The sequence below is a fragment of the Zingiber officinale genome, chromosome 10B (genome assembly GCF_018446385.1).
Source record: "Zingiber officinale cultivar Zhangliang chromosome 10B, Zo_v1.1, whole genome shotgun sequence".
NCBI classification, from domain to species: domain Eukaryota; kingdom Viridiplantae; phylum Streptophyta; class Magnoliopsida; order Zingiberales; family Zingiberaceae; genus Zingiber; species Zingiber officinale.
The window spans coordinates 52308857-52333560 of NC_056005.1; positions in this window are offsets into that span (position 1 = coordinate 52308857).

Below are 24704 nucleotides of genomic sequence, written 5' to 3' on the forward strand. Positions count from 1 at the left end.
CTCAAATTATCATTTCTTCCTATAATTTAGGTTAGCGCAGCGGAAATACAATGTAGAAACGAAAGTGGAGAAGATCAAACCTCAAACACGATGATGTAACGAGGTTCGGAGATGATACTCCTACTCCTTGGCGTGTCCGTAAGGTGGACGAAGCCTATCAATCCGTCGGTGGATGAGACCCCGGAAAACCGGCTAACAACAACTCCTTCTGGGTGGAGAAACCTCGCCATAAACTCTTTTGCAACAGCAATAAAGGAGTACAAGATAGAGCAAGAAAACAAGAAGAATATGAATGTAACAACACTTTGCTTGCCTTCTTGTCGACTGGAGTTCGATGAAGCAACAACTTCACGATGCCAGCAGCAACTGATCAGCAAACCAGCCGAGGGAAGCTCACACGAAGCTTCAGAAACACAGAGCTCAGCAAAGCTCAGATCGCAAGAGTGAGGAACAAGAAGAAGAGTTACTGTAGAGGCCCTCGACCTCGATATATATCCTGCACCTGCTGCACCTGTGAAGAAGACAAAGAGCAACACAGAAATCTAGCCGTTGTGTCGCAACGGCTAGGCCTGGACCGATCAGGCTCCAACCTGATCGATCTGGATCAGGCCCTAGGCTCATCGGTCCCCGGACCGATCAACCAACTCTCACAGAGAGTTGGCTTCGAAGTCTGATCGGTCCACATAGGTGGATCGGTCCACAGACCGATACCCTCCTATCGCTCTCTGAAGTCCATCGCTTCCTGATTGGTCTACAGACCGATCAGTTAACCCACAGAAACATTCTGTTTGGTTACTGATCGGTCACCAGACCGATCCAGACAATCAGAGTATCACTGGATCAGTCACCAGACCGATCCAATGCCTTAGAGCTTCCAATGCCTTCCCGGTCTAGAGAACGAGCTACCGAGCCCTCTCTGACCTAGTCCGGAGAACGAGCTACCGAGCCCTCTCCGACTTCCACGTTCGGTCCAGAGAACGAGCTACCGAGCCCTCTCTGACTTAGTCCGGAGAACGAGCTACCGAGCCCTCTCCGACTTCATCCGGTCCAGAGAACGAGCTCCCGAGCCCTCTCCGACCTAGTCCGGAGAACGAGCTACCGAGCCCTCTCCGACTTCCTCCGGTCCAGAGAACGAGCTCCCGAGCCCTCTCTGACCTAGTCCAGAGAACGAGCTACTGAGCCCTCTCCGACTTCGTCTGGTCCAGAGAACGAACTCCCGAGCCCTCTCTGACCTGGTCCGGATAACGAGTTGTCGAGCCCTCTCCGACTTCTCATGCCAAGCTTCCATACTTTGGACTTTTCCCGTGCCAAGCTCCCTGCTTGGACTTTTTCGTGCCAAGTCTCCATACTTGGACTTTTCCCGTGCCAAGCTCCCTGCTTGGACTTTTCCGTGCCAAGTCTCCATACTTGGACTTTTCCCGTGCCAAGCTCCCTGCTTGGACTTTTCCGTGCCAAGTCTCCATACTTGGACTTTACCCGAATCAGGTCAACTCAAGTCGGGTCAACCAGGTCAACCTTGACCAAAGGTTGCACCCACAATCTCCCAAGTTTGTATTCTTGTCAAACATCAAGATACAACTTTTCTATTCTCGTCAAACATCAAAATACACCTCGAGTCAGGTCAACTCGAGTCGGGTCAACCAGGTCAACCTTGACCTATGGTTGCATCAACAATCTCCCCCTTTTTGATGTTTGACAAAACCATAATCAAGTTAGGTTAACCCAATAACCTAACTTCGGTTTTTTAATAGTTCTCCAATGTTCTTCCTTGAACATTCTCCCCAAACTCCAATGTTCTTCCTTGAACATTTTCTAAACATTCTCCCCGTTTTTGACACACATCAAAAAGAGTAAATCAAGGTCAAGAGTTTCTTCCTAATGAAAGTCCCATACCTTTCATTGAAACCCTTAATTTCTCCCTTGATAATAAATACAACAATTAACATAGTGACCATCCCATATCACTCATCTTGACGAGTAAAAACTCCCCCTAAAAGTCAACTCCTGCTTGACCAATAGGTAAAACTCCCCCTAAAGGTCAACTCCCCCTTGACCATTGCACCAACAATGTCTTGGAGAGTTTCAATCCTTTAGAAATCTAAAATACCAACTTCCAGCTGAAATTTCAGACAATCAGTCGAAAATCAGCATTTTGGCACGCTCAGCCCTTTACTGGATCGGTCACCAGACCGATCCACACTTCCCTGGATCGGTCCAGTGACCGATCCAGACCTCCCTGGACCGATCAGCATCCCCTCTGATCGGTCCACAAAGCTCTGATAGGAATTTCTGATTTTTCTCCCGAAATTCAGAAACCCCTAAAAATTCATAGAAAATTCCAAAAATTGTAAAATTTTGAGGATACATTCCTCATAACATATATTATCATGGAAAAATAGTTTTCTATGAAAATAACTTCCATTTTCAAATCTTGATACAAAGTTCGAAAAACTTTGAAATAGCTCAAGGTTAATTCATCTTTGTATCAACTTGCTCAATGATGAATGCTATCACTAGAAAAGCTTCATCAAGGTTTTTCAAATCAATTTTGAAATGATTTTAAACCATTCAATTTAGGACCACAATCTTAGGGCTAAATGTACATGACTTGTACATAAGCTTTCCCTATGATCCTCAATTTAGAATTAGGCTCATCTAGGTACAAGAGCTATGCACCTTGATCCTAACTCATAATCCTAATATCTCACACACATCTAAGGTGTATCAAACACATCCAAGTCAATTTTGATGTGAGATATGGGTTTAGGTCATTTTAAGCTAAGTTCTCATGCATTTTCTAGACAACAATTTGATTTCCATATCAAATTGAGTTTTTATCCTTAAATCAATTTAATTGATCATAAATGCAAGAGATGATGACATGGCATAAAATAATATCATAAGTGAAAACATGTGCCAATGTCATGATGTCATGTCATAAAGTATGAAACTTAAATAAGGCATGACATATAGCTAACCTAAGCATTATCATGACATTTCAAATGATAATAAAATAAATATGATGTCATGACATGGCATATGGCAAACAATATATGGCAAATAACATATAAAGGTATAGAAAATACCTAATTCTAGCTTTAGTTGCCATTTTTGATAATTTTGATCATTTTGCCATAAATTCTATATTCCTAAGTGTAATAGATCTAAAATCATATACTAAAGATTTTTAGATCACTATGTGCCAATTAGATTGACCCGAGAAAATTCCTCAAGTGTGGTTGGCACATCCTAATCACCTTAGGAATGAGTAAAATTTCATTTTCAAGGCTTGATTACACCTTGAAAATTCCTAAAATGCCACCTTTTGCCATGATTAGGTTAACTACCTATCCAATTAAGGTTGGCACACCCTAACCCCATCTAGCGTGATGGAATCACGCTTCTAGGAACCCAAAACCTATTTGAGCTCATTGGGTTCACTAAATATTCACTAGGGATGACTTCCCTAGCAACCCTCCTAATGACCCTCATAGGCTTTAAAGCCTTGGTCATTTGGGACTCATCAAAATCAACTCTAGGGGTGACTCCCCTTGTGACCTTGGTGATGGTCTTCCTAGCCCTAGGTCTTGTTCCATAATCGAATGGAACATTATGGTAAGTGGGCTTGACCACTTGAGACTTAGGTTTGTGACTCAAACCTCTCATGTCCTTGGGCTTTTGCTTTTGACCCTTAGACCCTAGAGTTGACTTCTCCAAATTCTTAAGAGTCTTTTCTAAAGTGTCAAGTCTTGACCTCAAGACTTGATTTTCCTTCTCTAATACCTCAAGTTTTAATTTGTCATTTTTCTTTGAGGTATTCCTAGGCATATGTCTAGTTGTTTTGGGATTCCTATCTAGGTTTTCCTTAACCTTAGATGAGTTAATTCTAGGGTTGGCATTTCTAGTATTATCCTTATCTAGGCTAACATGTTTGGCACCTGAGGACATGTATCGGTTTCTATGGTTATCATGCTTATCATCATTGGCAATTGCAATAAAGCTACTAGCATGTTTCTTATTAGAATTGCAATAATGTGCCTTAAAGGGTACCTTAGGGTTTGCCTTAGCTCCCCCTATAGATGTGCTTGGTCTCTTGTCCTTGTGAGGTTGCCTCCCCCTCGGACATTGGCTCCTATAATGTCCCCTTTGCTTGCATTGGAAGCACACCACGTGCTCCTTGCCCTTGCGTATCGGGACTCCGGCTTCCTTGACCTTTGGCGCCGGTGGAGTCTTCCTAATCCTCTTTGGACATTTACTCTTATAATGCCCATATTCCCTACACTCAAAGCACATTATATGTAATTTATATGAAATTAAGTTGCTTGAGTTACCTAGGGTTGAGGATGGATATACACTCTCTTCTTCATCCCTTCCGGAGGTAAAGGTTTCTTCTTGCACCAATCTTGATGAAGAACTCTCCTCCTCTTCTTCCTTAGATGTTGAGTAGCCCTCAACTTCTAATTCCATACCTCCATGATGTGAGCTACTTGGCTCACTTGACTCCTCTTCATGACTTGAATTGGAGCTCTCCTCATGGAACTTAGCCAAGTTGTTCCACAACACCTTGGCATCATTGTATCCACCTATCTTACACAAGATATCATTAGGTAATGAAAATTCAAGGATTTTCATTACCTTGTCGTTGATTGTGGAATGGTGGATTTGTTCCTTCGTCCACTTCTTCTTCTAAAGAGGTTCTCCTTCTTTATCCACCGGAGGAATAAAACCTACTCGTACACAATTCCAATTCACTAGGTTAGTCATAAGAAAATACTTCATTCTTACCTTCCAATACGCGAAGTCGTCGCGATCGTAGAAGGGTGGAATCGTGATGTCTTCTCCAAGTAGATCCATTCTCTAGCTTGTGCTCCCCCGGGTGTTAATCCGACGAACAGCAACCTTGCTCTGATACCACTTGTTAGGACCTTCGGATAGCGGCTAGAGAGGGGGGGTGTGAATAGCCGACCTCAAATTATCGTTTCTTCTTACAATTTAGGTTAGTGCAGCGGAAATACAATGTAGAAACGAAAGTGGAGAAGATCAAACCTCAAACACGATGATGTAACGAGGTTCGGAGATGATACTCCTACTCCTCGGCGTGTCCGTAAGGTGGATGAAGCCTATCAATCCGTCGGTGGATGAGACCCCGGAAAATCGGCTAACAACAACTCCTTCTGGGTGGAGAAACCTCACCACAAACTCTTTTGCAACAGCAATAAAGGAGTACAAGATAGAGCAAGAAAACAAGAAGAATATGAATGTAACAACACTTTGCTTGCCTTCTTGTCGACTGGAGTTCGATGAAGTAACAACTTCACGATGCCAGCAGCAACTAATCAGCAAACCAGCCGAGGGAAGCTCACACGAAGCTTCAGAAACACAGAGCTCAGCAAAGCTCAGATCGCAAGAGTGAGGAACAAGAAGAAGAGTTACTGTAGAGGCCCTCGACCTCGATATATATCCTGCACCTGTGAAGAAGACAAAGAGCAACACAAATCTAGCCGTTGTGCGGCGGCTGAGCTGACCGATCAGGCTCCAACCGATCGATCTGAGATTGATCGGCGTGGACCGATCAGCCCTAGGCGATCGGTCCCCAACCGATCAACCAACTCTCACAGAGTTGGCTAAGTCTGATCGATCCGTGGACCGATCGGACTATAGGTGGATCGGTCCACGCACCGATCCTCCTATCGCTCGAAGTCCATCGCTTCGATCGGTCACCGTCGATTAACCCACGTAAACATTCTTTGGTTCTTGATCGGCCACCAGACCGACCAGATAAAACCAAAGTATCACTGGATCGGTCACCAGACCGATCCAATGCCTTAGAGCTTCCCAACCCTAAACCCTAAAGCCTTCCCGGTCTAGAGAACGAGCTACCGAGCCCTCTCTGACCTAGTCCGGAGAACGAGCTACCGAGCCCTCTCCGACTTCCACGTTCGGTCCAAAGAACGAGCTACCGAGCCCTCTCTGACTTAGTCCGGAGAACGAGCTACCGAGCCCTCTCCGACTTCATCCGGTCCAGAGAACGAGCTCCCGAGCCCTCTCCGACCTAGTCCGGAGAACGAGCTACCGAGCCCTCTCCGACTTCCTCCGGTCCAGAGAACGAGCTCCCGAGCCCTCTCTGACCTAGTCCGGAGAACGAGCTACCGAGCCCTCTCCGACTTCGTCTGGTCCAGAGAACGAGCTCCCGAGCCCTCTCTGACCTGGTCCGGAGAACGAGCTGCCGAGCCCTCTCCGACTTCCCATGCCAAGCATCCATACTTTGGACTTTTCCCGTGCCAAGCTCCCTGCTTGGACTTTTCCATGCCAAGTCTCCATACTTGGACTTTTCCCGTGCCAAGCTCCCTGCTTGGACTTTTCCGTGCCAAGTCTCCATACTTAGACTTTTCCCGTGCCAAGCTCCCTGCTTGGACTTTTCCGTGCCAAGTCTCCATACTTGGACTTTACCCGAATCAGGTTAACTCAAGTCGGGTCAACCAGGTCAACCTTGACCAAAGGTTGCACCCACAATCTCCCAAGTTTGTATTCTTGTCAAACATCAAGATACAACTTTTCTATTCTCGTCAAACATCAAAATACACCTCGAGTCAGGTCAACTCGAGTCGGGTCAACCAGGTCAACCTTGACCTAAGGTTGCATCAACACCTAGGACATGGTATGAAAGGTTAACCTCTTACCTATTCTCCAAAGGATTCAACCAAGGATAAATTAACCCAACTCTATTTGTCAAATCAATCAACTAAAATATTTTTATAGCTCAAGTATATGCAGATGATATAATCTTTGGGACAACCAATTCAGAATTTTTACAAGAATTTATAACCCTAATGGAACAAGAATTTAAAATGAGCTTAGTAGGTAAACTAACTTACCTTTTAGGGTTACAAATTAAACAAACAAATGAAGGTAATTACATTTATCAACAAAAATATATTAAGGAATTACTTAAAAAATTTGGAATGGAAAATACTAAAGAAATAAAGACACCTATGACAACTAACACAACCTTAGATGATGACCCAAATGGAAAATCAGTTGACCTAAAATATTATAGGAGTGTCATAGGTAGCCTTCTATACTTAACAACAAGTTGACCTGATATTTTATTTGCAGTTAGTATGTGTTCTAGATACCAAACTTGTGCTAAAAAATCACATTTGACTAACGTCAAAAGAATTTTTAGATATCTCAAAGGAACATCAAATGTAGGAATTTGGTATCCTAGAACACCCAATTTGAACTCATAGGTTACTCTGACTCAGACTATGCTGTCTGTAAATTGGACCGTAAAAGTAAAAGTGGTGGGTGTCAGCTACTTGACCCGTCACTTATTAGCTGGTTTAGTAGGAAGCAACACTGTGTTGCCTTATCTACTACTGAGGCAGAATATATAGCTATAGGAGAATTTAATAACTTATGTCGACAATTAGGAATGTGCTTAATAGACTATGACTCTTAATTTTAAAGTTGCTTTCAATTTTTTTTAAAATTCTTGGGTAAAATTCTTTATTTAATTTTCTTAAAACTTCCGTTATTTTTAGAATTTTCAAAATTACTTTTAGCCTTAGTCTAGATCAAACCCTTAGAAAGCATGCTCCTATTGATCTAGGACTTGAGTATCTTACCAACTGTTGGATTTTTCGGGCCGCGAAAACCGCTTTTCCGCATCGCGGAAACCCCGAAACCCCCGCCACCGGATCCGTGCGAAGTAAAATAAAACAAAAATTTATGAGTACGAGTTTCTTAGACTTAGTTCTAACCTAGATTTACAAGGAGAAAACCGTTTACCCTTGATGCGTGCCCTTTACGAATCCCGCTCGTCCAAGGAAGTGGTGGATCTCGAGATCGTCAAGCGTACGATCCTCTAGAAGTATCCACATGAACAAATGGGTGGAGAAAAACTAAACAAAGGTGTGCTAGCACCCTTGATCAGTCACGGCAAGAGGAGGAGAGGGAGAGCAAGAAGAGAGAGCAAGGAAGAAGATTGAATGAATATCCCCTTGAATGAAAATCAATCTCATTCAATAGCATAAGTGGCCGGCCACCATGGGAATTGAAACCCCCATTCTCATTTAATGTGGCAATTAAAGATATTTGTAACCTCCATGAGGTGGCACACACATGTGCTAAACATAATGATGTGTAACACCATTATTGGCCACTTAATGCCAAGTCACAAATGATGTGGCATAAAGTCAAGTCAAACTTGACTCTTCCTCTTCGTCTCAAGTCAAGTCAAACTTAACTTAATCTCTCTCATGGTTGATCTAATCCAACTATTTAATTCAAGCCAATTTAATATAATGAATCTAATTCATTTAATTAAATTGATTCAATGAGTCATAGTCTAAATTAGACTCATTGAACACATGAATCAACTTGAGTCCAACTCAATTAGCCCAATTAGGATTACTCTTAATCCAATTTGATTCATCGCATGAATCTAATCCTCTTGGTTCATCATATGAACCTAATCTCCATCTAATTGTCCTTAGTATGTGACCCTATAGGTTCTTGTAACGTTGGCAATGCCCCTAAACCCATTTAGGAGCATAAGTAATGAGCGGTATCTAGCAACACATCATTACTACCCAAGTTACAAGAATGTTGAGATCCAACATCACCTTGTGACTACTAATTGTGACTCCTCACAATATATGACAAGTGTCCTTCTATCCTAGACATCTAGATTGATCAATGTGAGGCATAGACCGTGTCATCCTCTGCCCAATCTAAATCTTGAACTCCAAGTAGACTCACTAAATCAAATGAGCTCAATATCTCATATTAACTCATTTGGGCATGGCCATGCACTTCGTGGTCTCACTCTATCAAGAATATCGATGTCACTCCCGTCATATAGGAGGGATAGATCCCATCTACATCACTCACATCACTCCGCATAATTTGTTACATACCTAGTAATCGCCTTTATAGTCTACCTAGTTACGGGTGACGTTTGACGAAACCAAAGTACATAACTCCTTATGTAGGGAACCATGGTGACTTCAGGTCTATGGACTAGTAGTCATACTAATAGTCACATGAGAAAGTATATGACACTCATATAACGATCCATGATACTTTCTCATGGTGGGTCATTCAATATACATTCTCCAATGCATACCCATGTGTCAACTTGATATCTCTATATCCATGACTTGTGAGATCAAGTTATCGAGTTGACCTACATGCTAGTCTTATTGCATTAACATTGTCCCTGAATGTTAATACTCGACTAGGAATGATTAAGAGTAGTGTTCCCTATATCATCTCCCTATTGGTTCAACTAACCGATTGATATAGGTAAGAACCCTCTACTCAAGGACGCTATTATACTTAGTTATTTGGCACCAATACAAGTAAGTATAATAACCAAAACAAATGCCTTTATTTATATAAGAATATGATACAACAAGTTCATAATACAATCATCAAATGATTGGCTCTAGGGCTCTAATTAACAACAACACACTAGGACTACTTTGTTTGTGTATTGCTAAACTTAGAAAGGGGTGAGATGCATAGGTAGATTGTCTTGACTTAAGATGCTTATATCAGTGCATCAATACAAGTTTGGGCATTAAATATCAAACTAACAGTAATCAGGTTAAGTTTTTTAGCTTAGTCAAACACAAACTGGATAAATTAACTTAACCTAACTAACCAAGTAAAAAATGCTATCTTCTGATAGTTAGTAAGAAACTAATGGTTAGACAATTAAGGATATTTTTTAGTTATCTATTTTGAAATAATGTCAGGTTCAGGGGGAAGATAAACTTAGAAATTATTTTGAAAAGTGCTTCATTTGTTTTCTAATAGCATTTTTAAAATTGTAAAATTTGTAAAGACTTCAACTTTATCACCCTTAGTGTTTTTAAATGATAGCATTGTAAATCAGTTTGACCAATATTTAAATTTTTGAAATATTATTTTAAAAAAAGAAGACATTTTTGAAAAAAAATTCAAATATTTTTAAAAGTTATCTTAAAAAACCTAGCTATTTTCAAAATATTTCTTGTTTTTAGTTTGAAAAATAATTTTGAATTTTCTAACCTTAAAGTTATTTGTGCAAAAACTTTTCTTTTGAAAACCTTATGAAAAATTAGTAGATTTTGAAAACTATTTTAAATTTTCTAATCTTTAAAGTTATTTTTATAAAAACTTAGAATTATCAAATTTTTGTATCTTTTGGAAATCTTATATTTTAAAAACTTTATAGATTTGGAAAACAATTTCAAAATCACCTTAATTTTGGAAATCCTGACATAAAGTTTTTACTTTTAAAAATCACTCTATAAGATGTCTTTAAAGATTATCTTCAAGTTAATTAACTTATTTTTTAAGTTCTTTTTTAACTCCCCCAAATAATCCTGAATATTTTCTATTGTCAAAGTTTTTTTTAGTTACTTTACTTAGTAAATTTTTTCCATGTATTGTCGATTCCTATTTTTTGATAAATGTCAAAGGGGAAGGGTTAGGTGGATTAAGTTAAAAAAATATCAAGCATAACATCAAAACAAGACTAACTTAAAAACCATGTCATTTATTTTTGCATATTATTTTTTCCTAACTTAACTCAGGTTGTCATTGCATTAAAAAGGGGGAGATTGTTGGTGCATGTTGCACTAACGATCTAACTCAGGTTTTGATGAATGATAAAGTAAGTTAACTTAGGTTTAATATGATCTAACGATTTAACTAAGTGTGCAGTAAAAGTCCAGATAGGTCGACGGGCTGACCGGATATCTGGTAAGAAATACAGCTAAGTCAATGGGCTAACTGGATAGCTGGTACGAAGTCCAGATAGGTCGATGGTTTGATCGGATATCTGGCACAAAGTCTAGCTTGGTCAACGGGCTGACTGAATAGCTGGTATGAAGTCCAGACAGATCGACGGGCTGACCAGATGTCTGGCAAAGCGGTAAGTTAAGGTAAGTCACTGGAGGAGAGTGACTTGGTGAGGATGCACTCCCCATTTGAGGGAGCAGTAGGTGTCCATCCAACTTAGATCCATTTGGAAAATCTAAGTTGAGATCTTGACTAGATTCTGGTCTTAAGGAGATAGAATCTAATTACTACTCTTCACTATAATTGTACTAACACTTGTTTTACAAGGTAATATAAGTTTTATTACCTCGGACTAACTTCATTTTGCAGGAAATAAAAGTTGCCAGAAAAGTTGGTCTGGGCACCCAGAAGGGATCCGATGTCCGAAAGTGATCTCGGCGCTCGGAATGCCCAAAATCAATCATGTTGCCAGCTTGAAGCACATTGATTGGATGGCTGACATCACGGTCCAGGCGCCTGGAAGTGATCCAGGTGCCCGGAACTGCCTATATAAGCAGCCTTCCACCAAGAACACAAAACACGACTCCTCTCTGCAACTACTTTTTTGTGTGCTACTCCAAAGACGCTCCTGCAATGCTATGAAGCTTCTCCGACAACCTGTGACTCAGTTTTTATTTTCCTTATTGTCGGTAACTTTATTTTATAGTTCTTGTACTTATTGTATAACTCTTTTGCAAACTATTAGTGGATTGCCCAACGAAAGCACTCTCATGTACGGGACTTGGAGTAGGAGTCGACGAAGGCTCCGAATCAAGTAAAACTTTAAGTGTTAGCGTTGTTTTTGTTATTATTTTCCGCTGCGTATTTTGACTGTATAACGATTTTTCAACGATCGTTATTCACCCTCCCCCTCCAACATTCTTTTCGATCCAACAGAAATATCATCAAAAAGAATATTATCAAGATCAAGTACAACATCACGATGTAAAAAATTAGAAGAGTCATATAGAGTAGCAAAATCAAGGTCAGGTATATCATAAACTCTACAATCCATCTCCTCAGGAATTGATGCGATATGTTGATCTGATAGCAACTATAACTGTGTTGATGAATGTGTTCTTTCTTGGAACTGTGTTTCTTGATATTGCCAAAATTGTGGTGACTGCTCCCTAAAATGCTGCTCAAGCTGATGGTACTGAAAGTAAGGTTGATAAAACTGGGACCACTCAGAAATCCCTTGTTGTGTGTTCTTATACCCGAATCCTGTAATTGAATTATACCTATCCTGCTGATAAGTCTGATAATACTGAGGATCAGGCTGATAATACTGGATCTTGGTCGGAAATACACTAGCGAAGGAATGAATGTCTTTAGCAATCACCATTCTAATCCCATACTGTTGAAAATTTACCGTCATAATCTCCATAAGTTCTCTGGTCTGAGAAGATGTCTTGTTAACTAGAGCCCCTCCACTAGCTACATCAACCATACTCCTGTCCATGGGAAGCAGTCTCTCATATAAGTATATAATCAATAGTTGATCGCTTATCTGGTACTGAGGGCAACTAGCAACAAATCCTTTAAATCTCTCCCAATATTGTTGAAACGATTCTCCTGTGAATTGTTGGGTTCCACAAATACTCCTCCGAATAACTGTGATCCTAGTAGCAGGAAAGAACCTTGACAAAAATATTTTCTTCATCTCGAACAGGCTGGTAATAGAGTTGGGTGGGAGATAATACAACCAATCTTTTGTTGAATCTTCTAGTGAGAAAGGAAATACTCTAAGTCTAACATCATCTTCTGATATGGCATGTGGGTTCCATGTAGAGCAAACCATATCCAATTCTTATAGATGTCTATTGGGATCTTCACCAGATAGTCCATAAAACTTCGGTAATAGATGTACAATTTTCCATAGCTCGAAGTCTGCCTCCAAATCAGAGTACCTAATGCAGAAACAATCAACTGAAAAATCTAGTGCCTAAAGCTCTCTAAGAGTCTTTTCAGTGTTACTTGCCATGTTACTCATCAAATGTGAGGTACTAATCACACTAAAACACTGAGACTGCTAATATCACACATAAGAGATTTCTTGGTCTTACCTGAAACACTCATGCACATACCATCAAAAGATACAAAAAATATACAAGATAGCATACATGCGTACAACCGATGAATAATGAAGTCCTAACAAAATTTTTGAATTTTTTTTTGCAATAACCAAGGAAATAGAAATAAGAGGGAAAATAGAAAAAATAATCCTAAGATCACCAAATACCGTTACAATTCTCCGGCAACGACACCAAAATTTGAATAATGCGCGACTGTCACTCACGCACAGTAAATTAATTAGTTTCTAATCTATCGACCCCCTTATCCTACACTAAGTAGTATAATAGAGGACCGGATTGTCTATCATATGGAATTATTGGCAGGACATTTGTTTTTAGACAGAATCAAACAATGGAGGTTTATTTTGGGGTTTTCTAAACCTAATGTAATAAATGAAATCCTAACTACCAGCAAAGGTGAAATTACATCGCAATGTCACTCTACGCTATAAAGATCCATTTTACAAAAGAAACATGCATAAAGAAATTAACACAAACATAAAACAAGTTCAACTAACTCAACATGCATAAGGAAAGCTACAATAATAAAGGAAATACAATTAAACTAAACACAACCAAGAACAAAATCTAATTATGCATAAAAGCTATACCTGTACCACATTATCACCCTATGATACAAGATTAACAATTATACATAAATGGAACTAAACAAAGTATGAAGCTAAGCAATCAGATATGCATCATAATGAAATAACAAATAGAGCAAACACGAAATTAAGCTAACTACTAAACATGAACAATTAAATAGAAAAGTAAACTACACTATCCAAACAACTATTCCACAATCAAACACCAATTCGACTACCCCCTCCATCACACGAAGGCCCGGATCTGGAACGCCATAATCGGTGGACAGCAATATCAATGGCCAACTAATCAGGAACGAATTACAAATGTGTTGTCCTCTACTACTTCTACCAACATGAACCACGCCAAGTTGAATAGCAGAGAGATGAAAAGAAAGACAACATCAAGCTTGCTGTTGGAGTTCACTGCCTAAATTGGATTGATTTTAGGCTGCCGAAAGTGGAACACAGAGCTTGAGTTGGCTTCATCTGGAATTAGATACACCCACTGAGGTTGTTGGAATTATGCCCACCTTCGTAATGCCATTCGCGGGAAGCTTCTTAGCAACACCAGTGTGGAACTTCAGAAAGTGCTCGCCAGAGAAGAAAGAAATGACAGCCGAGTTCCTTTATGGAGTCCTTTGCTTTTGGAACACCGTCCACAGGAGTCTCCTTTGAGGAAGCGATGAGATAGGAACGCCTTGCCACCTTCAATGAAGAGCCCTGCTGGAGCTAACCACTCCGGCCGGAACCCTAGCTTGAAGCCGTTGCTTCTTCTCAAAAGATGAGAGGGCTCTCCACCTTCGGAGAAGCACCCTTCCGCCGTTGAAGAACCCTAAGATAGGTCGTTGCCTTCACAAAAGTGGTCAGAGATCCTGTCATCACCAGATTGAAGTAGATCACAAGGAGAGGAGAATGGGGGCGTCGAGATTTGACAAAGAAGGAAATCACACACAATAACGAGAAGATTCAAAATGTCCCGAGCCACTCTTCACTGAACCGGAGCCCACCTTTTAACATCACAATTGAACTGGACCAGTTCACTGTTTGAACCAGGCTAAACCAAATTTAACCACAATTTCACTGTTGAACTAAAGCTGAGCTAAATGAACTGGACCCAAGCATAAATTAGGGTTTAAGAGTATTCAAATTAGTCCCCTTCTTCTTCTCTAAACTTTTGGCAATTGAACCCAACCATGATTGGATCAAGCCAGTGCTCCTCCTCTCAATTATTATCTTCCTCAATTCCTACAAAATCAAATCAAATCAAATAATATTCAAAATACCCATAAAATGTACAGGAATTAAAATGAAGACTACAAAAATATCTAAACTCATGAAACACATTAAAAACATATAATTGGATACACGAAAGGATAAAAACATTGAGTTATAACAATAAAATAAAGTGTCCAAATACCAATTATCACATCTCTAGGCACTTGGACCTGGTCTAGGCTCCCCCAGCTGTGCACCTTTATCCGTTCGCAACGACTATGCAATGGTCTAAAGATAAAATGTTATTCACACCAAGCGCTTGGACCGGTCCAGGTACCTAAAGTGCTGTTGACATGGATCCAATCGTCATCCACATCAACGTCTCTTCGACAAGATGCCTATTTAGTACCAAGGCGGTTTGGGCACCCTGACCTTGTTTGGGCGCTTAGAGTCCAAGTCCAAGCGCCTGGACAAGTCAACTTCATGTTACTTGTCCAGATTATACTCCAGTCACTTTGGGTGATTCCTCTAGCCATTCAGAGTTGAGCTCAGTTGAAATCAACTCCGACCTTCTCCTCGAGCAGTCTTCTGTTTCAGCTTCTCATCCCTAAGGAGTATCACCCATGCTTCTTGCTCCTTCGGTGTACTCTTTTGTAGCTTCTCATTTCTCGGATGCATCGAGACAGTCGATTTACTTCCTGTGTCATCATTCTTGTTTGCTGCATCTTCTGCTTGACTTCTTGTGTTTCTAAGTTCATGTACACTTAGACACAAGGATCAAAACATAATAGAACCTAACTTGATTTGGTTGACTACATTAAAATTAACCGAGGGTACTTACAATCTCTTCTTTTTTGATGTGCATTAACCCAAGTTAAAGTTAGGGTAAAATTAACATAGAATTTATTTGAAAAATAAACTGGTAATTTAAAACATGAATAATGTAATTAATAAAATATGAATTTTGCAAATATCTCTCCCTTAACCCCTAAATTTCTCTCCCCCTTTATCTCATCAAAAAACTAGGGGTAAATAGAGAACAAATCTGAAAATTTTTCTAAGGGTTTATTAAATAGTGACAAATTATGCAGAAATTTATCAAGAATTATCTTTAAATATCTAGCTTTCTAAAAAAAAACTAGATTTGTCAAAAATAATTTAAAAATTCTTTTAAGTTTGAGAAATACTAAAAAAATTTTTTGATGGTCACGCAGAAATAGAAAGCTTAGAATAAAATTTTTGATGATAAATAAATATTTATTTTGACCAGTATAAATTATTTAAATAAAAATAATAATTTTTAAAGTTAAATGTTTAAAAATAGAATCTGATATCTAAAAATTGTGATAATAGTTTTGAATATATGAAATTTAATGTTTATCATAGATAAATTAATTTTTTTTTAAATAATGTCTCATTAATTCTTAATTATAAAAATATTATTTTTGGTAAATAATTTACAATAAAGCAGATAACGGTCCAAAATAATGAAAATTTTTCATAGTATTTTATCACAGAAAAATAAAGACTTATAAAAATAAATCTATGAAATATTTTTTAATTTTTATAATATGATTTTTGTTAAGAAATTTATAAGAAATTATTTAATAGTCAAAAGATTCTGAAAATTTTTCTACTGATAGAAAATAATTTTTTTTAAAAGAAATTAGAATCTAATTATTTTCGAACAGAAGGTATAGAAAACAATTTATTTGATCAATATAACACAATTTAAGCATGAAATTTAAAATTTTAAGCAAATTAAAATTAAAGCCTGCATAATAATTTAAACCAAGCATGATTTAGGAATCTAAAACACGTGGTATATAATTTTTATAATTTTTGTAATTTGACCTTTGTGAAATCTAAAATACTAATTTAGCTCTTGATAATTCCTTAAATTTGGAATAACAGAATTTGAATATATAGAGTTTTTAAAATTTTCTATTTGTTCTTTTAACTTTTCATTTTCAACCTTCAATTTATCAAAATCTTCTAATAGGTATGATTTTGCTAAAATAATTCTTAATTCTAAATTTTCCTTTCTTAATTGTTCATTTTTTATTTCTAATTTGCATCAATTTTTAGAAAGTACTTTGAAAAATTTATACAATTTATCGGGAGGTAGAGAACATACCTCACTTACCGATTCGGTCTCGTTATTCAACCCTCCCCCTTCATAACTGCTTTCTTTCGACGTGTCTCTCCCTTCTTCGATGTTCATCTCCAAAGTACTTTTATTGTCCCTTTGTTGATTCACCAATAATGTCAGTTCAACGTATCTTCCAGTTCGGACTTGGATGATGACTCGCCGCATGTTGCTCTGAGGTTCTTGTATTTCGATTTATTTGGTCCTTTATTTTTATCCTTCCTTTTTAGCTTTGGTCAGTAATCTTTGTAGTGCCCTTCTTCTTGACAGTTTTAGCATTTGACTTTCCTCTTTCTCGGAGAGAACTTCTTGACCTATGACTTACTAAGTTTATTAGATTTAAATAACTTTGAAAATTTTCTGTCCATGAAAGTCGCTTCAGCTTCGTCGAGTGAAGAATCTGACTCCGATTCATCCTTCTTGTTGGCTTTCAATGCCACATTTTGACTTGACTCCTTTTCTTTTCTAGTACCTGTACATCTAGATTTGTGTAATTCTAATGTAGAGGATAAGTCTTATAAAGTACTTATCTTTAGATCCTTTGAGATATAGTAGGTATCTACTATTGAAGTCCACTTTAGAGTTCAAGGAAAAGGGTTAAGTGCATAACGAATTTAGTCTCGATTTGTTATCAATTTGCCAAGGTTGATAAGTCTGGTGATCATCTCATTGATCTTTGCATGTAATTGAGCCACCATCTTTCCTTGCTTTATTAGGCGATTAGTCCTTCTAGAGTGGTCCGGGCTCTGATACCACTTGTTGGTCCCGATGTGGTCGACAAGAGGGAGGGGTTAATTTCCCTCTTAAAAAAAAATACACTTTCTTTTACTTTTCAATTTTAGCAATGATAAACAAATATTAGTTAATCAAAATAAACATGAAAAAGAGCAAGAGATAAGATCAATTTACTTGGTTTGAAATCAAAAGATTGTTAGTCCAAGTCTTTGAAAGATTCACTAAAAGTCTCATTCTAGTGGAGTAGCCTCTTATAGAAATTCAGTATAGAGAAACTTGGAATGCAATAAACAATTGAAGAACAAGTGTTGTATAAAATGAAGAGGACCAGAGCTCTATTTATAATCTACTGGTCAAACTAGCCATTTTGCTAATGTGGCATCTCTAGTTGCCTAGACCTAGTCCGAGCACCCCCAGCAGTGCACCTTTATTTGCTCACAACGACTATGCAATGGTTTAAGGATAAAACTTTATCCTTGATAGGGTACTTGGACCGGTCCGAGTGCCTAGAGTGCTGCTGACGTGGACCCAATTGTCATATGCAATGTTCCTTCGATGAGGCGCCTGTTGGGTACCAAGGAGGTTAGGGCGCCCGAACCCTATTCGAGCGCTTAGACTTAGTCCTGGCGCTTGGACAAGTCAACTTTATGTTGACTTGTTCAGCTTTTGCTCTGGTTGGTTTGGGTGATTCCTTTGTCCATCTAGAGTCGAGGTCACCTGAACTTAATTCTAGTCTTCTCCTCGAGTAGTCTTCTATTCTGACTTCTCGTTCGTTAGAAGCATCATGAGCGTCTTTCTCGCTCCACTGGTATACTCTTCCATAGCTTCTCATCTCTCAGATGCACCAAGCCTGTCAACTCACTTCCCATGCCATCCTTCTCATCCGCTGCATCTTCTGCTCGACTTCTTGTATTCCTAAGTTCCTGCACACTTAGACACAAGGATCAAAATATAATATAACCTAACTTGACTTGGTTGACCACATCGAAACTAATCCGAGGTACTTATACAAACATCAGTTGCTTCCTACATTATTGATTTAGAAAGAAATAATTGCAACTGTGGTGCGTTTTAAATTTTAAAACTTCCTTGCTCACATGATATTGCCATCATCACACATTGGAACATGAATCCATACCATTATTTTGTATCATAAAATCACTTACATAAATCATATTTACTCATGTCGAAGCAAAGAATTTTGGCCTAGTGGTTTAAACAACATTCCAATTCTACCTCCTCGTAGCATTGTGTATCCTGGTAGGAGAAAGAAGGCACACATCGAGTCTAGATATAATGGGATGGTAAAAAATAAATGCGGTAAGTACAAGCAACTTAGCCATAATAAATGGTCTTGTAGAATATCACCAACTAGTCGTTCTTGAATTACTACTATTATATATATGCAAGAACTAATATTTTGCACTAGATTAATCATTGTTGCAAGACAAATTGTAGACATTGTATATGTGATAATCTTCATGTTCTGTTCTTAGCATCGTTGTTTACTTGTAAATGATGGTCATTACATTGTGTCTCTGATAATCTTCATATTTTGCTCTTAGCATCTTTGTTTACTTGTGTATATATATTGTGTTTTACACTATAGAAGCTTTGTTTGAGATTTACTTGGATCTCACTTTTTTTAGTTATGGTTAGTTGTTTTATAATATAGAGAATGTGTTTTTTTTATAACCTCTCTGCAGTATACCAACTTTTGTCTTTAAAAGTATGGTGGTGTTGGATTTTAAAATTTAGGACCATTGTCGTGCTAATTTTTAAAGACAAAAAGTCAAAGGAATATGCATTGAAGCATGATCCATAACCAAATCGTACCACTTGACACGACCATGGGTCATCGGGGGAAAAAAGGCAGTTGAAAAACATAAAATTGGAGCTTCCATAATGGAACACAACCAGACTGTGTTTGCCAACACAGTCGTGTTCCTTGCTTCCCCTGACAAAAAATGGTCACAACAAGCCACATGACTAGGATATGCTTCCCATCATGGTCGTCGACTATGTAATGACTATCCCCTATTTTTAGGAAATATTGTTAGCCCCTGTTTTGTTAGGAAAATATTTTAAACCACCCTACTCTTTAGGAAAGTATGTTAGGTTATCCTACTTATTAGGAAACTCTATCAGAGCATGAAAACTATAAAAAGAGGCAAGGAGTGACAACTACAAGGCATTAAGGGTTCTCGAAAGAGACCCTAGGTAGGAGGCTCTTGATAGAGGTTGCCTTAAGAGGGGAGCCACATCCATGACCTCAAACGAGCTACAACACCAATGTCTTGTTTCTTTGAGTTGATGGGGTAGTTTTTATAATTCTAAGATTAGGAAGTAGCCTGATATTGATTTGACAATTATAGCATGTTATTATTCTCTTTTATTGCATGATGTGTTCATCCATGATGTAGTTGTTAGTGTACATAATGTGCTAATATGTCTTAGCAAACGTTAGCATATATTTGCATGATTAGAGTTTTAGGTATTATTTTCCTTGAAAATGGTCAGGGATGAACCTTGATCTCATATCTTACATCTAAGCATATATTGAATCATAGGGTAAAGAGGAAGGACCTAATGGTGAACTCTGATCTTAGACCTATAGACTTGAGGGTTTATTCATGAAAGTAGTATAAACTCTCTCGAGGGCACCATCATCTATCATAGAGCATAAATGGTATACATTGATTCTATAAGATCAGTGCAAATGTAAGGGGGGGGGGGGGGGGGGGGGGGAATCACGTGTATTTTGAAAACTCATCTTTCTCGATTTTGAAAATAAGTACGCAATGGAATAAAACAACATAGAAACAAAAAGAAAGAACATGAACTCTAGGAGTTACTTGGTTCGGAGCATTCGACAACTCCTACTCTAAGACCCACAATCCCTTAGATCATATCGACCGGAAATCCACTATGATCCTCTTCTGGAACCATCGGAAGAGAGAATCGAGTACAATAGTAAACTAAGGACAAGTGTAACAACCTGCACTTTTCTTTATGCAGTAATTAAAAACTTAATTTAAAATTTTGTTATCCAACACATGAAGATTATCAGATCGAGCTCAATGTTGGATGACTTCTCTGTAGTTGTAGGATGGCACAACATCGCAGCACAGCGTGAGGACAAAGTTGGAGCAACCAAAATCTTGAAAGATTGAGTATGGAAGTTATGAATGAATTGTACTGAATGCTTGGGTGAACAACCCTTTTATTGAGCATTGAGGGTGCCTCTAAGCCCAATGAGGGTATCTCTAGTAGAAAAAATGATCTTGAAAACCACAGTCTTGCTAAGCTCTGCTTACTATGACCTCTGCTCGAGGGCATCTCCAAGCACTCTGAGGCACCGCCAATGCTACTCGGAGGCACCTCCAATGCCCCTCAGAGGCACCTCCAATGGCCCTCGAAAGCACCTTTAATGCCCACAGAGGCACCTCCAACGCGTCCAGGGATCCTTGGCACCATGAAGTCTTATTCATCACTCTTATCTCCTTGAGGGCACCTTCGGCTCATCTAGGTTGCCTCCAAGCTCTAATTTGAGGCACCTCAGAGCACTTCTAAGGTGCTTCTGACATATTCATCGAGGATGATGTTTGCTTCTTTTGTTCTACAAAATGTGTTAGTCCAAAAATAAAGTGTAACCTACAAAATAAAGTTAGCACAATAATAAAATAGACTTATTAATTAGATCATGTCTATCTAAGATTAGGATCTAGTCATGGTCTTAGTTTAAGGATCCAAAATGGACCTAAACTGGATGATCCTGTCTGAGATCTACAAAGATGAGCACTGGTTCTGATGAATGATGATGACCTCTGATGAAAACGAACTCCGAAGACCTGAAGAAACTCCTCAACGCTCATACGCATAGTGAGAGGAGCTAACAAAGCGTTAAGGACCTAAGCCAGTTCCTCTCAAAGATGGAAGAAGAAGAAGAAGAAGAAGAAGAACAATTATTGAAGTGAAACAGAGTTTCGATGCTAGAACTTGCATACCTCACCAATGGAGAAGATCCCCCTTTTTATACTACCTCACGTGACCTCTGTAGTTGTGAGGTGGTCCCCGGTTCATTAGGGTTTCTTAAGAGATGAAGTCATCTTCTATACTTCATGCAATAATCCTTTAAGGAATCTTTTATGTACCCTATATGCACCCGTTTTGTCATTTATAACACGCCATCATAATTTAAGAAACTCCTAGAAGATATTTCCCGCCAAATATTCTGTTAAGTATGTTTCGGCTGGTCGTTCAAGCCGGCTAGATATACTATTCAAAATATCTCCTGTTGAATATGTTTCGGCCGATCATTCAAGCTAGACTCATATACTGTTAAGAATACCTCTTGCTGAATATGTTTTAGCCGATCGTTCAAGATGGTCATATATACCATTAAGAATACCTTATATTGATCCTTTCTTTATACTCGGGCGGGCTTTGTCCGATCGGGCATATATGAGCGCAAGGGTGCTCGCTCGGTCTATTATCGGCCGGTAAGGTGATGAGAATATTATATAAGACTAAATTCCTTTATGCTCAAGCGGGCTTTGCCCGACCTAGCATATGTGAGCATGTGGGTGCTTGCTTAGCCTACTGTCAGTCGATAAGATGCTAAGAGTTATATATAAGGATAAATGCCTTTATGCTCGGGCGAGTTTTGTCCAACCGAGCATATATGAGCACGTGGGTGCTCACTCGGCCTGCGGTCGGCTGGTAATATATTGAGAATATTATATAAGGCTAAATGTGTTTATGCTCAGGCGGGCTTTTGCCTGGTCGAGCACATATGAGCGCGGGGGCACTCACTCGGCCTACGGTAGGCCGAAAATATACTGAGAATATTATATAAGGCTAATGCCTTTATGCTCAGGCGGGCTTTGCCCGGTCGGGCATATATGAGCGCGAGGGCGCTCGCTCGGCCTACTGTCGGCCGATAAGGTGATGAGAATATTATATAAGGCTAAATGCCTTTATGCTCGAGCGGACTTTGCCCGACCGAGCATATATGAGCACATGGGTGCTTACTCAGCCTATGATCGACCGGTAAGATACTGAGAATATTATATAAGGCTAAATGCCTTTATGCTCGAGCGGGCTTTGTCCGACCGAGCATATATGAGCACGTGGGTGCTCACTTGGTTTGCGGTCGGTCGGTAAGATACTGAGAATATTATATAAAGCTAAATGCCTTTATGCTAGGGCGAGCTCTTGCCCGATCGAGCACATATGAGCACGAGGGTGCTCACTCAGTTTGCGGTCGGCCGGTAAGATACTGAGAATATTATATAAGGCTAAATACCTTTATGCTCGGGCGGGCTCTTTCCCAGTCGAGCACATACGAGCGCGGGGGCGCTTACTTGGCCTGCGGTCGGATGATCGATAATATACTAAGAATGTTATGTAAGGTTAAATGCCTTTATGCTCAGGCGATATTTGCCCGGCTGAGCATATGTGAGCACGAGAGCACTCACTCAGCCTATGATCGATCGGTAATATACTGAGAATATTATATAAGGTTAAATGCCTTTATGCTCGAGCGGGCTTTTCTCGACCGAGCCTATATGAGCACATGGGTGCTCGCTCGGCCTTTATTCGACTGGTGATTTACCTTTTCTATCTTTTTGGATTTAAACCCCTCCTTCACTCGTTCGGTCGATCTATGATAACCCATATCACTAGCCTCCCCTTCAAGTCTAGTCGAAGGACGTGTAGCCGACTGACTAGACTTAAGTCTATTTCTTCCCTTTTGCTATTTTCTATAGTGATCCCATGACAACTTCTACAGTGATCTCATGACACCTCATACAACGATCCCGTGACACCTTCAACAAGTTAAATAGAGATGTGATCCTACCTTTTACACCATCAACCTTTGTTCTTTCTTGCTTTACTTTCCTTTAAAGATTTTATTGGGAGTTATGGTTTCAGATCTTCCCCTCTGGGATCAACTATTATTCGAGAAGGAGAAGTCCTTAGCTGAGGCTATGCAGGATTTAGATCTACAACATTCGCATCAAAGAGAACTGGAGGTATGTTTGTGTTAGGATATATACTAAAAGCCTAGCTTTTGGTATAAACATTATCTAGAAATAAGAATCACATTGGTTAAATGTCTACATTTATGATAAATGTAGTTGTTTAATTAATTTATATTGTAGATAACATGGTATGTGGTGTCACACACAGAGGATCATGTTATTAGCACCTTATAAATTATAAACAGTAGCTCACGACCAAGATGGAAAGGAACAAACCATCGAAAGGTCGTAGTGTAATTAAGTATTAGTTTATCTTGACTAATAAATTACACTAGTACACTCTAAGTGTATTGAGTAGGACCATTTTAGGTAAGTTCTTTTTATACTGACTTGATAAAAGAACTAGACCTTAGTTATTATGGAAGTGTGTACTCTTAATCCTAATATAATAACAAACACATATATTTATTATTTATTTCTTTGACTTATCAATGGGTGAGATTTAGCTCGATAAATTAATAAGCCTGATAAGTTAGGAAATGATATTACTTATAGTGTGTGTTGTTGATTATAGAAGGAAACTGTGTCCTAGTAATCTAGGTTGAGAATGACCCCAAGAGGAGCTCATAAGGATTGTTATGTTAAACCCTGCACGTGAACTTAGTCCTGTTGGATCGAGAAGCGCTAGAGGGGGGGTGAATAGCGCTCGTGGCTATTTCGTTCGATTCGTAATCGTAAATAGTACGAAGAGTTAACAGAGTAATAAATGCAGCGAAAATTAAAAGCACACAGAAAGACGCAAGGTGTTTACTTCGTTCGGAGTCTAGTTCGACTCATACTCGAAGGCCCGCGGTCGTTGACCGCTTTCGGTGGGCAACAACTATAGAATCGTCAATAGTACAAGTATGAAATGAGTACAGAAAATCAAAGCAAAACTGATAACAAAATTAACAGAAATCGGAGCGTCGGGTTGTCGGAAACTTATCGTAGCTTAGCTAGAATCTCTCGTTAGCAGCACGTTGTAGATGGATCACTTGGTCTCAATTGTTAAGAGCTGCTGGTCGAGACCCTCTTATAAAGGGTGTTCAAGGCGCCTCCATCAGGCTCTAAGGCGCCTTGA